Genomic DNA, 13,320 nt, shown 5'->3' on the forward strand with positions numbered 1-13,320 from the left:
CTTCATGGCATGTAAATTACACCTCAATGAAGGTGTCAAGAAAATACATGAATATCCTAAATTTCTAACAAAACACCTTTTTGTCAACGCCTCCTGGTGTTTTCCTGACATTTCAAATTAACACCAGTGGAAACGAGGAGGTGGGTAAGAAATGGGACGTATTAATGATTATTAAGAGCAAATGAGCAATTTCACCCACAAATGACAAATATTAGGTCTAGACAGAGAACATGATTTTCTTTCAGGTATTCCCCTATATCTAGCAAATGAAATCTCAATTATTTCTATTTTAACATGCCACATGGACACCTCTAATTACAGGGTTTATCATATCAAACAGTAGTATTTTCTTTACCTGTTATCTTGCAAAGAGAGTATAAACTCCTGGGCTCTGGGGTTATGTCACAGTCTTCACTATTTTCAGGATCTAGTAGGTGTTCAATAAATAATCGTATCGAGTGCAATGATTTCTGCATCAGAACCATCTATTATATTTCCATTTGCTTAAACAACATAAAGCAAATTTAACCTGCATTCCCTACCTTCCAGGTCACAGCTTCTTAGCCTTAGCACTATGGGGCCAGATTCTTCCCTGGGGGCTGTTTCATGCCCTGAAGAATGAACAGCAGCACTGCTGGCCTCTACCCACCGGATGCCAGTTGCACTCCCTCCCCAGCTGTGACAACCAAAAATGTCTTCAGACAGGGCCTAGTGTCCCTGGGGGGCAAAATCGCCCTGTGAGAACCACACTTCTAAACAGAGTGTAAGATCTAACCAAACTGATATGTTCATATTTCAGCAATGCCTTGTTATCACTTCCTGAAGTGGGCAAGAACACCAAGAAAGAAAAAGCACATGACTAGCAATGGACGATCCTGTGACCACAGGCCTTGGCACATTGCGGGGAGAGGTAAAGGGGAGAAATTGTTGTGTTTTTTAAAATTTATCTTTATTATTGAAAGTATTACAAATGCCCCCTTTAGGGTAGAAATTGTTTTTACTCTCCTTGTAACTGTGAAGCTGCAAAAGGCTCGTTCCCATCCACGGCTGACAATTTTCAGGATACGAGGAGCTGGGAAAATACATAAAAGAAAGGGCCCCATGCCAAACAGCCTGTAGCTATCAAACAGCAGAGAGAAACACTGGGCCGTTTGTTAAGAGTTGTATCTAGAACAACTCTGAAAATGCTATTGACTATTTGTTAAAAGAAAAGCTCTCCAATAATTCAGTTCCTGACTTGAATTTACTATTAGCAAATTGTTCAGCCCATTGGAAAGGTTAAGAACTGTGGTGGCAGAAACCATTAAATTAAGTGTAGGTTTAATACTTCAGTGTTTTATTTTTCTCAGCAGCCGTAGCCTTGAGCAATCCTGTTCCAAGCATCCCAGCACAGGGCCTGAAAAGCTGTTGTCAGTATTGTATGCTCTACACCAGACTCCACATTTTTAGTTTCAATCTTGCTTTGGCCACATTGAGCATTTCACACTGATATTAAAGTTCAAGATGTATATTTTGGGCAGAGTAACTGTTATATAGCAAAGCAAAAAGAAGATATTCTTGGCACTATCCCAATATGTCTAAATATCTATCAAGATTCATAATAGTTTACTCCAAAGCATCTTTATTTTTTATTTAGGAAAACAAAGGGGTATATTTCTAACCTCAGCACCAACCATTTGGGCACTACAAGCAATACCATACTAGTTTCCAACCATTTCTATGTTTCTTATCATTTGTTACATATAAGAGAAAGCTACAGTAGAAAGGTACTTGCCAATTCCTAACATTTGAAAAGGAAGCATATCTTTTTAAATTCTGTTTGTAAAAATGTGTGCCTATTGGTAGACAGAAGCAGGCTTAAGACTCAGAAATATTAAGCATGTAATTTCTAAATCCACTAAGCTAAAATGCAAAAGCTCTCTATTCAATCAAGCCCTTGCTGCGAGCATAATTACGGTATTCAGATTAGATGACTCATTTAGACATGTTCTACCACGTCAAGTATACACAACACAAAAATGTCTGAATAAACTTCAAAAGGAAGAAAAAATGGCAATTTAATTATTCTTTTTAGAAAATGAGAACTCCTACGACACAATATTAAAATTCTTACTCATGGAAAGATTAGTAGGAAATGCAGCTTAAGTGTTCATCTCGGGAGTAATGTAAGTCCAGTAACGTCAAACTGTCTCAACAGGACACTAACCGAGCCGTGGATTCTCGTATTTGCATTTGGGTGAAATTGGGACACATGATGCATGAAGTGACCAAATTAATTTTCATTTTACTTCATTTGCATTTCTTCACATATTATTATAAATATAAAATCAAAGATAAAATACCATATTACTTTATATTGTTATTTAAATGTTCATATGCCTATATGGTGATCTCTTAACCACCCTGGGAGAGGCTACCATGATCCGCCATGTGTAATGATCATTACTAGAACTCTGATAGTCGCCTAACATTTTTATCAAACTTTAAAAAATTTACAAATGTATGGTAATTTTTAAAAGTCAGCACTACTAACAAAAGGTCAGACCACCAAATGTCACAAACGCATAAGCCCGTTTGGATTCAATTTTTCCTCCTAAAGCTAAAATGCCAAACTGGTACCACAAAGATAGAAATTGAGAATTAAAGATAAGGGCTGGTACCAGCATGCTGCTACTTGCTAGAAATTGCTTTCATCCAGAAACTGCCATTTAGCAAGGCTTACAGATTTTTATTTTTGGTATAAAATAAATAAAATATAAAAATAAAGAAGCAGAAGATAAATTTAAAATAAGTAAATAAAATGTAGCATCATGAACTTTTCAGTCATAAAATTCTAGTTATATTTCATGATTCTAAAAGTACTGTGTATGAGCAGCTTCAACATAAGGAACATTATTACCTAAATCATAATTATAGAATATCAGGAGCCAAATATCAGCTGTAAAACTAAAATCAGCCCTTTAGATTTCCCCTGCATCACTTTACACCGCTTAAGAAAAAGCAGTGCTTTACAATGCTTTAATTCCTTGGCATTAAGTGGGTAACACGATAGCTGCTTTGGCAAGATAAAGCAAGCTACCTCACTTAATGTATTTGGAGAATTTGAGAATAATATCATAAAAGGAGAGCTGATAGATTAAACTTGATTTGGCTGATTTTCATTTCATATCCACACACACATGTGGACACAGCACTCTTCTCCGGGACAACACCCATCGCAGCAACTAAAAAATCAATTTCCCTTGTAGCACAAACAGAAAGTTTAGCTATGATAATTCTGCTGTTAAGAACGCTGAATCCTTTTATCTCATAACTCGGATGCTTTTTGAAAGCTTTTAAGATAACGAAAAAAAGTAAGATGTTCATTTGTGAAAGAAGACGTTCCGGCAGTGCGACTTAATCACATACATTTGCATAAATAACCTGTGGCCCATCAAAGGTAGATGCTGGTGCTTCGAGCAGACTAATAAAAAAGTCTCTTAAATATTCCGCCCCCCAATTTTTCTTGAGTAGCTGTTCAGAAAGACACAGGCATCATCATGATGGAGTGGCAAGAACCCAGGGTTTGAGGTCAGAACACCTTGTTTTGGGTCCTAGGAGCTCTACCACTTAGCTGTGTTATCTCTACGCAGTCATCTGAGTCCTATATCTCAATTTCCGAGGGTGGAAATTAAAGGACTAAAAGGGCAGGGACTGAAATGCCTGGCGGTAACTAAAACACACAGCGACTATTTCCATGATCTCCAAACGCTCCGGTCTGTCTGTAACATAATAAGGCCTCTTTTTAGAAGACAAGTGAAAATTATAGGAAATGGCACTCAATATATCTCAAATAAACCAATGAGCCAAAAAGCTCATTAATAACTATAAAAGGATTGGTTCAAAGGTCCAAACCCTCTAAAGAAGCTATGACCGTGATAAAAGCTTAGTTTCTGTAAACTGTCAAACAATGTCATTTATCATGTTCCCTTTCCGGGTGCTCATTCATGCATACAATGAGATGGGCTGGCTTTGCAGAACCAAGCATTTGGGCACCAAGGAGGTGACTCTTTCTTTCTTCCCAGTTTCCCAAGGGCCTGTGTTTCTCCACAAGAGAGGAAAACGAGTGAAAGAGGAAAATAAGAAATGACAACTCTGTCCTCTAAGCAGCTTGATATCCAGGCTCACACTTTGGTCAGGATTTTACTGCTCTTTCCTTTACCCCATCCCCATCCTCCGTCCACATAGTAGGTCTACATGCTCATTGTCAGGCAGTAAAAGCCACATGAGAAACGGCCACCTCATATGGGGACAAAGCAAGCAAACAGTCAGACCTGTCCTTTGCTCCCTGCTGTTCTTTCCGTTTCCCTCCTTCCGTGCGGCTTCCATCCCATCGAACAGCTCATTCCGCTTTGCCTCTGCCTTCTGCCACTTTGTGTCCCAGCAGTTGTCAGAAACTTCTCTATTATTACTGCTCCATCTCCTTTCGTTCGTGCATTCTCCCAGGCAGGGCACAGTCTCAACCACCACTTCCAGCTGCGAGCCCCTGTTCCCAGCTCAGCCTGCGTCCTGAATCCAGAACCGCAGGCCGGTGCCATCGCCTGAGTCTCAGCCCTGGGGCCTCGCGTCACACACGCTCACAAATGAATTTACCACCTTCCCCTGCATTTCTGCCATCCTCTGTATTAGCTGTCATGACCAATGGCCCCTCTGTCCATCTGACTACTCAAGCCAGGGACCTGGGAGTCACCCTTAAAGTCACCCTCCCTCCTCCCATCCCCATGCCTCTCAGTCTGAGTTCAGACCTTAAACCCGCACTAGGATTCAACAGCTTTTTCACAGGCTTTTCTTTCTGCGCCACCCCCATCCATTCTCTAAGAAACACCCAGAGTGATCATTCTTAAAGAACAACCTAAAGCAATCAAATTCATCGGCACCCAATGTGGCCCCTTCCTAAAGCGGCTGCCCCTCGCTCTCCACCTCCAGCGTCGCCCACCACCTGCCACGTGCACCAGTCACAGGGACAGGCTCTTCTGCAGTCGGCCGCCCTCTCCGGTCCCTTCACTGGAACTCTGCTCCCTCTGTCAAACAGTTTCTGCCAGCCTGCTCCATCCTCAGCTGCCCGGTCCCCCCAACTCGCTTTCCAGACTCAGCCCCAGCCCCACCTCCTCAGGGAGAGCCCCCTGGAGCCAGGGACCCCTGCAGAGCCAGCACTTTCATGCCCGGGCTCCGACTGCTGCTCTGGTCTTTTGCCCTCGTGAGACTGAGACTCTCGAGGGCAAGGGTGGGAACCTTCTTAGGTCTGAGGCTGCTTTGCCAACAACATGCCTGGTGTCACATCCATAGGTACCTAGTGAGGGTAGAAATGACACACATCACTCCCACTGCATTTGACTCCGGCACGGCGAGGCTGCTAGTGGCCGAGGGTGGGAAGCAGAGGCTCCCAGCCCTCGTCGGAAGGTGGCGGGGAGAACAGTAAGGCCCTTGGCTCCTACCCCCACGTGCAGAATGCGGAGGTGGAGGCGTGCCACGGGTAGCGACGTTAACGACTGGATTTTTTGTTAATTAAAAAAAAATCAGTCTTGTGTGGCTTTATTGCTTCTGCTTATAACATGAACTGCCTCAACATCAACGTCTCCCAACAGTGTCAGCCACAGTGGGGGTGGTGCAGGGATGAGCACAGCTGGGGGAGAAGGGCTGGAAGGAGCAGAAGAGATGTGAACAGTAATGGTCACGTCACAATTCAGCAAGACCAGACGCCCTAGGACTCATCTGACCAGGCAAGTCTTAGAGAATAAATTCTAAAATTAATAAATAAGAGAATAAAATCACAGGAAGCTTCCATATGCAACCCTGGGGCTCTGGAAAGAGTAAAATGGCAGATGAGGGCCACGTTGACTGAGTCACACCTTCTGGTACTTTCAGAAAATCAACTGAAGTTGATCAGTTGCAAATGAATGCATGACATGGCACACAGGGACTGGGTCCTTTGAAACTGGAGGGGAAGGTCCAAAGCTGCTGCTGATCAATTAAAAACCAATTTCGCTTTTACTTGCCTGCTCCATAAGGTTTCAAGTGCTCTGTATTTAATGTACAGGCTCCCAGTCAAGCCAAACTTCCCTGTCCTCTGAATAAAGTCTACGTTCAGGAAACTGAACTTTTCATAAATTTTTAGTCACTCACAGGTTTGAAAACTGTTCAGTCCTAAAAAAATCAAGGACGGGGAGTGGACGAGACATCCACAAGACATGCTAAAATATTATAACAATAAAATAGCAATAACTCAAACCCCGGGATGTGAAGAACTTACCAAATGAATATTGGCTCCTGAGTCAAATCAAGAAAAAACTAGGGAGGTGGAAATCAGGACAAGGGTTTTGAAAATATTACCGTTGGTGCTAAGTTCTGTGTTTGGGCTGCAGTTAGAGCGGTTATATCACTGCACAGGTCTGATGCCTCCCTTCCGAGACAGCACGCCTGGAACTTACTTGTTAGACATTTGCATTCATTTACTTTAAAAACCTTAGCCTCATTGTAAATGACACCTAACACTGTGGGTAGCATGTTCATTACTCATCTCTTTTTTCATTTAAATAACCTTTTTTTAAATCAATGAGAAAATCTCAGGTCTCTACACTTCCTTCTTTATTGAGAATCATGCAAACGTATGACTCCAAACAGATAACGTTAACAGGCCGCTCTAGTAGGTCCCATTATCAGTTGAGGGCTTTGGGCTTCCTATTTCACCATGCGAGCATGTGGGTTTCCTTCCTGAGCTCACTGAAGGGACTAAGCTTAAGCTCTTCCTCCACAGAGATAAGCAGATCATAGTCAATGCCAGCTGCTGGCCTTGGGCAGGACCGGGGACACAGCCCGATCCCAGGGTCACTGTCCGGAGCAGGACACAGTGGAGGATTATTTTGAGAAGCACAATTTAGGACACCTATACAACAGCTTAACTACCAGGGAGGCTCCAAAGTTGGTGGCAGTAGATGCTGTGTAAGGAGCCCGGGTCTCATCAGACAGCCCTGACTCCACTCTTGGCTCCAAAACTCACTAGTGTGACCTTGGACACGCATGCTGACCTTTCCGGGTCTCAGTTTCCACTTTTGCAACAGAGGATAATAAAGTCACTACTCTCTAAGGTCACCCTGAGAATTAAAGTAAATACTGTATGTAGAGTTCTTAGCATGGCAGCGAGCATGGGGTAAGTCCTGTGCTAGTCTTGTGCCATTCCACTTCTCATCCAAAGGCACAGCCAGTGAGGACTGGAAACGTGGCAGATAAATCACACTCGGAGCTGTCTGCCCCCCACACCCACCCCGTGCTCTCAAACTCAGCAATGCCCCAGCCTTGAGGGAATCTCTCAGCCATGCTGCCTCTGAACTGCTTGCCCGTATAATCAGAAACTTGTATAACCCTCTCCCCAACCCCAACACATAGCTGGGCGATGTATGAGGCAAGAGCTCCAGAAACATAATCAGCTCCTGACTCCTCAAACCCAAAGCCGAAATAATTCAAAATCGTAGGTGACTGTGGAGAATCAACTCTTGTCATGCGTTTATGTCCACATTAAAAGTAGCTGGCGCTCTTGTCCATGTTGATGGCAAGAGAAAGCCGATGTCAGAGGAAAGCGAGATGGAAATTTGGAGGGAACCACAGATAAGCCAATAAGCATACGGCCCAGACAAGAAATAAAACAGAACTATGTGTACATTCTGAAGAGTTAGTTAAAAGTATATTATCGACCCAGCTAAAATCACAAAGGGGATCGGGGCAGATTTTACTACAGAATAACGTAGAGCAGAGGAGCATTTGAAACCTAGGTGTTGATTGAGTAAAAGGGGATCTCTTAACCCTGAAAAGGAGAACCACACATGGAGTGGGAGATAATTCAGAGAGACGTGGAGAGCCTCCATTAAGATCAGGCGAGTGCTCTTTTTGGCACACTACCTGGGGTGGTGTGCCCAGCACACGAGGCATCCTCCTGGAAGCTCCCTCCCAGAGAGATTTTATTTTATTTTAAATGGAGATATAATTTGCCATATAACATTATATTAATTTCAGACATAAAACCTAATGAATCAATATCTGTATATATATATATAGAAATCACCATCACAATAAGTCTAGTTAACATCCACACATTTACAGTCTTTTTTCCTATGATGAAAACTTGTCAGGTCTACTCTCTTAGCAACTTTCCAATATGCCACAGAATATCATTTACAGTCCCCATACAGAGAGTTTTGATTTTTGACAAAGAAAGTCCCCTTGGAACATCTGTCTTGAAGGACTCCCAGTGGCAGGATGCATTAACTCAGAGGTGTAATTAAATATTAAATCAGTCTGTGAGCGCTCAGTTGTCTCTGTGCCTTATACAGCAATATGATTTTAGTATCTAGAAAAGAGTCACTATTTACCAAGAGCCAGAACATCAAGTAGTATCTGGATGGTAACTGAAGAAAGCCACAAAAGCACCAGCCTGTCAGTCATTCCCAGCCTCTGGCAGTCAGGTGAGACGGCCCACAGGCTGTGGACCCAGCTTTGACACAGTGCTGCTCACCGGGCCCCGGACACTGCGCCCCACGACAGGTGCAAAGGCCGAGACGAAGCATGCTTATTTAAGGTGAGGTGCAAACTACCTCCAGGTCTGAACAGACAGCACAATGTGCGGCAAAGTGCCAGGGCTCTGCCTGCCGCTGGAACTGAAGTCTCGCTCGGAGATGACATGGTTGTGCATCGTTGCTGTCATAGCGGTTTAGGCTGTCTGGACCACTGCAGCCCCATCTGCAGGCAGGAAACCAACCGGGGAGCCCCATCCTCCACTGTGAGTTGCAACCTCATACCAATTTTATTTTCTTGACTTGCTGAATAGACCAATAAGGAAGTAAAAAGCCACAGGGTCACTTCAAACTGAAGGCGAGCACTCCCGCACCTGCTGGCACCTCACCCACCCACGAAGGTGGGCGTGTTATTCAACACTAATTATGATAATAGCCACAGCTCCCCGTGGTGGAGATCGAGGTGGTGAGTGCTGTTTAGCACTTTGCATACTTTAACGTGTAACCTCAATGTCCTCATCTGTAAATTGAAGATAATATCGCACTTATTTCATTATGTTCTTATGAGGATGAGAGGAGGAGAGACGGAGGCAGCACTGGGCAAGTTGAGGCAGCAGGGTTTCAAAGAACAGGGTTTGAAACAACAGACATGGGCTAAGATCCCAACTCTGATTTCTACTTTTTGATCTCACTGAGCTTCAGTTTCCCCATCTCCAAAGTGGACATGGAGTCACCTACCTCAGTGAGGAAATGTGGGAGACGGGACGTCAGACACCAGCCTGGTCTGCATCCCTGGGAGGTGCCTCGGAAATGCTTATACCCTCTCCCCTATTATATGCGTGAACTGATTTTGTTCTCCTGCATCAGCAGTCATTCAATATCGTCTGTAGTGTCCATTTTCTCTCCTCACGGGGATCATTTTACCCAGTTTCACGTGCCAGGAGCTGGTTCAACAGCTTCACGTCCATGAACTCATCTAATCCTCACCCAAGTCAGTGAGGAAATGTTGTCATCCCCATTTCACAGATGATGACACTGAGGCACAGATTTTAGGTAACTTGCCCAGATTCAAACACATGTACCAGGGCCACCAGCCCGGCTCCCTAGTCTGCTCTCCTAATAACAAGGCAACAGGGCCTTGGGGGGGTTGACCTGCTTGGGATCCAAGCCTGGATATAATCTCTTTCAGAGATAAGTCATGGATACTCTCATGAATCGCAATGTGTTGACTAGACCAACTTTTCAACCTTTGAAATAATATTTTGTATATTTTCATAGAACTCTTAAAAAAATCTTTGTTTTTAAATGAGGTACCTATAACTAGTTCATTTTGTTCTCTATGCTGGAATAGCATAAATAAATGTTTTTCTAAAGATGACCAAAATAAATCTTACATTAAAACGTACCCATGAGTTTTGATTTCAACAATTATTACAAGTCCAAATTTATATATATAGATATATATATACACACACACACACATATATATATACATACACACACACAGTCTTAATGTTACCTCTTTGGTTAAACTAATGACTTCTATATTAAATAATCTGAATAATCTCATTTCTAATATTCATTGTCTTAGTCACCACAGTACTATAAGGTACTTCAAAGTATACTTTTACAAATTTAATCAACTCAAATATTAAATATCAACGATGATGATCTACTGATCTGCTTAGAAGGAATCTCTAGGGGAGAGATGAGAAAGGAAGGTTAAAAAGTGCTATCCGTCAGAGTAGACAAGGGAGCTACCTATAAATCATGCTCTTTGTTTATTAGGATAGTTAAGCCCATCCGTGCACTTAACTTTCAGACTCCACACTCGTCTGGCATGACCAATTTCCACTTTTTCTGAAACAAAGGGGATGTGTTCAAAGAGGTCCTCGGCAAGCTCTCCGCACAATGCATGCCGTTTTAAAACATGACTTATGGATCTAATTCCTGGAGCTGCCTTGAAGAATATGCTGGGGTTTTGCTCCCATGCTCCCTATTAGGAGAAGACACTCCAATCTAAAGTGTGCGCTGCGTTTCCGACTCCAGGCCGCTAGATCATGTCAGCATTTTCATTAAATACTATTCGAGCTGGACCTTAAAACAAATGGAACTGAGAGTCACAGCTGCTGCCGCCGCACCCCATAGGAGGCTTACATAAGGGGCGCAGGACGTCAGGGTGAACCTCAAGTGTCATCTGTACCCCAGTCCTCTGAGGTTTGCCCACATTCTTAAAGTGCATGAAATCACATGCACAGCAGATTTCCCACGTTATTCGCCTTATAGCACAAAACGCTGGGTTGGCATAGAAGTGGTTTTTAACCCTAAAGAACCGGGCTCAGTTATGGAGACGCTGGCAACTTCGGACCAGGGGAAGAGTGAACTGGGGCGCGCGGGAAGCCTGGAGGCTTAGCTCCCATCCCCAGGGACCTATGGCGCCCAGGAATATTACAGGGGGCCCTCCCCCATGCTTAGGACAGAGGGGACCGGACCCTGCGTTCCTCCAACCCCGCACACACAGCCCAGAAGCTCGGAATGTGCCCCGGCGGCGGGCGCCGTGCCCCGGGAACACCTGTCTCGCTCTGCACGTTCCCAGCTGGCATCCGCCGGGGCTGAGCCAGCCCGCGGGACCGCGGCCTCTCACGCGTGCGTCCGGCACCCTCACCTCCCCGAGCAGGCGTCCAGCCAGCAAGAGGTGCCACCCCAGGTTCCCAGAACACGAAGACGATAAAAACCAACCTCCCGTCCGCACGGCTCCCTCCAACTTCGGAAACTGCAGTCAACTCGCTGGGACGCAGCAGGCAGGGCGCCTGCTTGGGGACCGCGCTCGGCTGCACGCGGCCGGGGGCCCCGCTCTGCACCAGCCTCCTCGGAGCCGTGGTGCCCGGCGGCGGCGGCGGCGGCGGCGGCGGCGGCGGCTGCACCGGGCCCGGGGGGCGCGCTCCGAGCCCCTGGCGCGCGTCTCCCGATGCGAGGGAATCGGGGCTCCGCATGGAACGCGGCCAGACAGAACCGAGGCGCTGCCGTCCGCCGAGCCGCCAGCCCGCTCGCAGGCTCCGTCACCTCGCGGGCTCGCCGGCCGGCGGGGGGCGGGCACGGGGCGGGATGGCACCGCAGTCCGCACCGGCCGCGGCGCCGCGGAGAATGACAGCGCCGAGGAGGAGCGGCCGGGAGGCGCGGGGCGAGTGCGCATGAGCCGGACCGAGGCGGCGCGTCACCGGGGGGCGGGGCGATACGGGGCGGGGCCACCGGGAGGGGAGGGGCCACCGGGAGGGGAGGGGCGATCCGGGGTGGGGGAGGGGCCGCCGGGAGGAGAGGGGAGGGGCGATCCGGGGTGGGGGAGGGTAGGGGCCGGGGCGCACCAAGTGTGGGCGCTGCCTGCTTGCCACTGGGCACCGAAAGTTTCCCGCCTCGGGCCTGGTGAGCTTGGAACTGTGCGGTTGAACTTGTTTGTCTCCAGAGAAGCACTGTTTTCTCCAAGTGGTCCTTGGGGCCCGGGCAAGCCCACAAAAGTCAATTTAACTCAGGTTATAGATTAACCTTAAGAAGCTGGAATTTAGGTATGGGTGAAAAAGGTGAGGGGATTAGGTATGGGTGAAAAAGGTGAGGGGATTAAGTAGTTACAAAATTGTCACAGGGGTGTCAAGTACAGCACAGGGAATATAGTCAATAATATTGTAATAGCTATGTGCGGCGCCAGGTGGGTGCTGGATCTATCCGAGTTATCACTTAGTAAGTTATATAATGTCTGATTACTGGGTTGTACACCCAAAACTAAAGTAATTTGTATGTCAACTCCAATTGAAAAATAAAAGTTATTTAAAGTCGGAAAAAAAAAAAAAAGCAGGTATTTAGAGGACAATGGTCCTCTATTCTGGCTGTACATGAAAATAACTTGGGAAGCTTGTAAGAGCCCTTTGCCTTGGCTGCACCCCTAGAATCTTTGGGTGGGGCCAGGTGTCAGTGGGTTGTAAAGCTTCCCAGTAGGTCTGGGTGTAAGGGGAGAATCTTCATCTCTAACACGCTCTCAGATGATGTCAGCAAGGCAGGTCACATCCTTGCTTGTGAAGTGTGGTCTGGAATCCCAAGAAGAGCCTCGGAAACACTGGTCTGCAGAAAATCACCTGAGTAGCTTTTCAAAAATGCGGAGCATGTGCCCAGGCCCTACCCACAACGGTTTTGGTTCAGACTATGGAAAAAGGTGGGACTCTGGAATTCCATTGTAGATGACTCTGATATGGATGTTGTTTGAACCAAACTTCAGGATATGAGACCAGACACCTGAACTTGGGAATAGACTTTTGCAGTGAGAAGAGCCAAGCCAGGTGTAGAACTCAAGAAATTTAACCAGGTCTAAGTCCAATGGGTGCTTTATCTAGCTAGTCAAAAATGTCTACAATTATTATGCATTACTTACAGGAAAATATATGTTATATTAAGCACACCTCTATTTGTTACACATATCATTAAAGGAAACTGCAAGTTGGCTGGGGAAGGGAGCTGATTAGGAGGGGAGGGATGGAGTAGAGCTGTCTGATGGCCTGTTGGACAGTGTGCATTGCAGAGGGAAGGGAATGTAGGAGGAAACAAAGCTTGGACTCAACCTGGAGCCTAAAAAGGTGCCTGAGAGAAGATCCAGGGACCAGGCTGGGCCTTCTCCCTATAGCACAGGGTGAAACTCGGGTGTGCAAGAGCTTATGAATGTATGGCCCATCACATACATTATCTCACTGAAATCTCACAATGGTCCTGTAAATTGGATAAAAAATATATTATG

The 13,320-nt window shown here is 45.7% G+C and overlaps 1 protein-coding gene across 4 annotated transcripts in view; it reads right to left on the minus strand.

Moving 5' to 3' along the window:
• Window positions 1-11,407, minus strand: part of PAG1 (phosphoprotein membrane anchor with glycosphingolipid microdomains 1) — a 99,108-nt gene extending 87,701 nt beyond the window's left edge. For all 4 annotated transcript variants that reach the window (XR_015715794.1, XM_087825466.1, XM_087825465.1 and 1 more), the window contains exon 1: window positions 11,283-11,407. The gene's annotated coding sequence lies outside the window, so the exon portion shown is untranslated. The remainder of the gene's footprint in view (window positions 1-11,282) is intronic.
• Between the last annotated feature and the right edge of the window lie 1,913 nt (window positions 11,408-13,320).

The sequence above is a fragment of the Miniopterus natalensis genome, chromosome 16 (assembly GCF_054644295.1).
Source record: "Miniopterus natalensis isolate mMinNat1 chromosome 16, mMinNat1.hap1, whole genome shotgun sequence".
Taxonomy (NCBI): Eukaryota; Metazoa; Chordata; class Mammalia; order Chiroptera; family Miniopteridae; genus Miniopterus; species Miniopterus natalensis.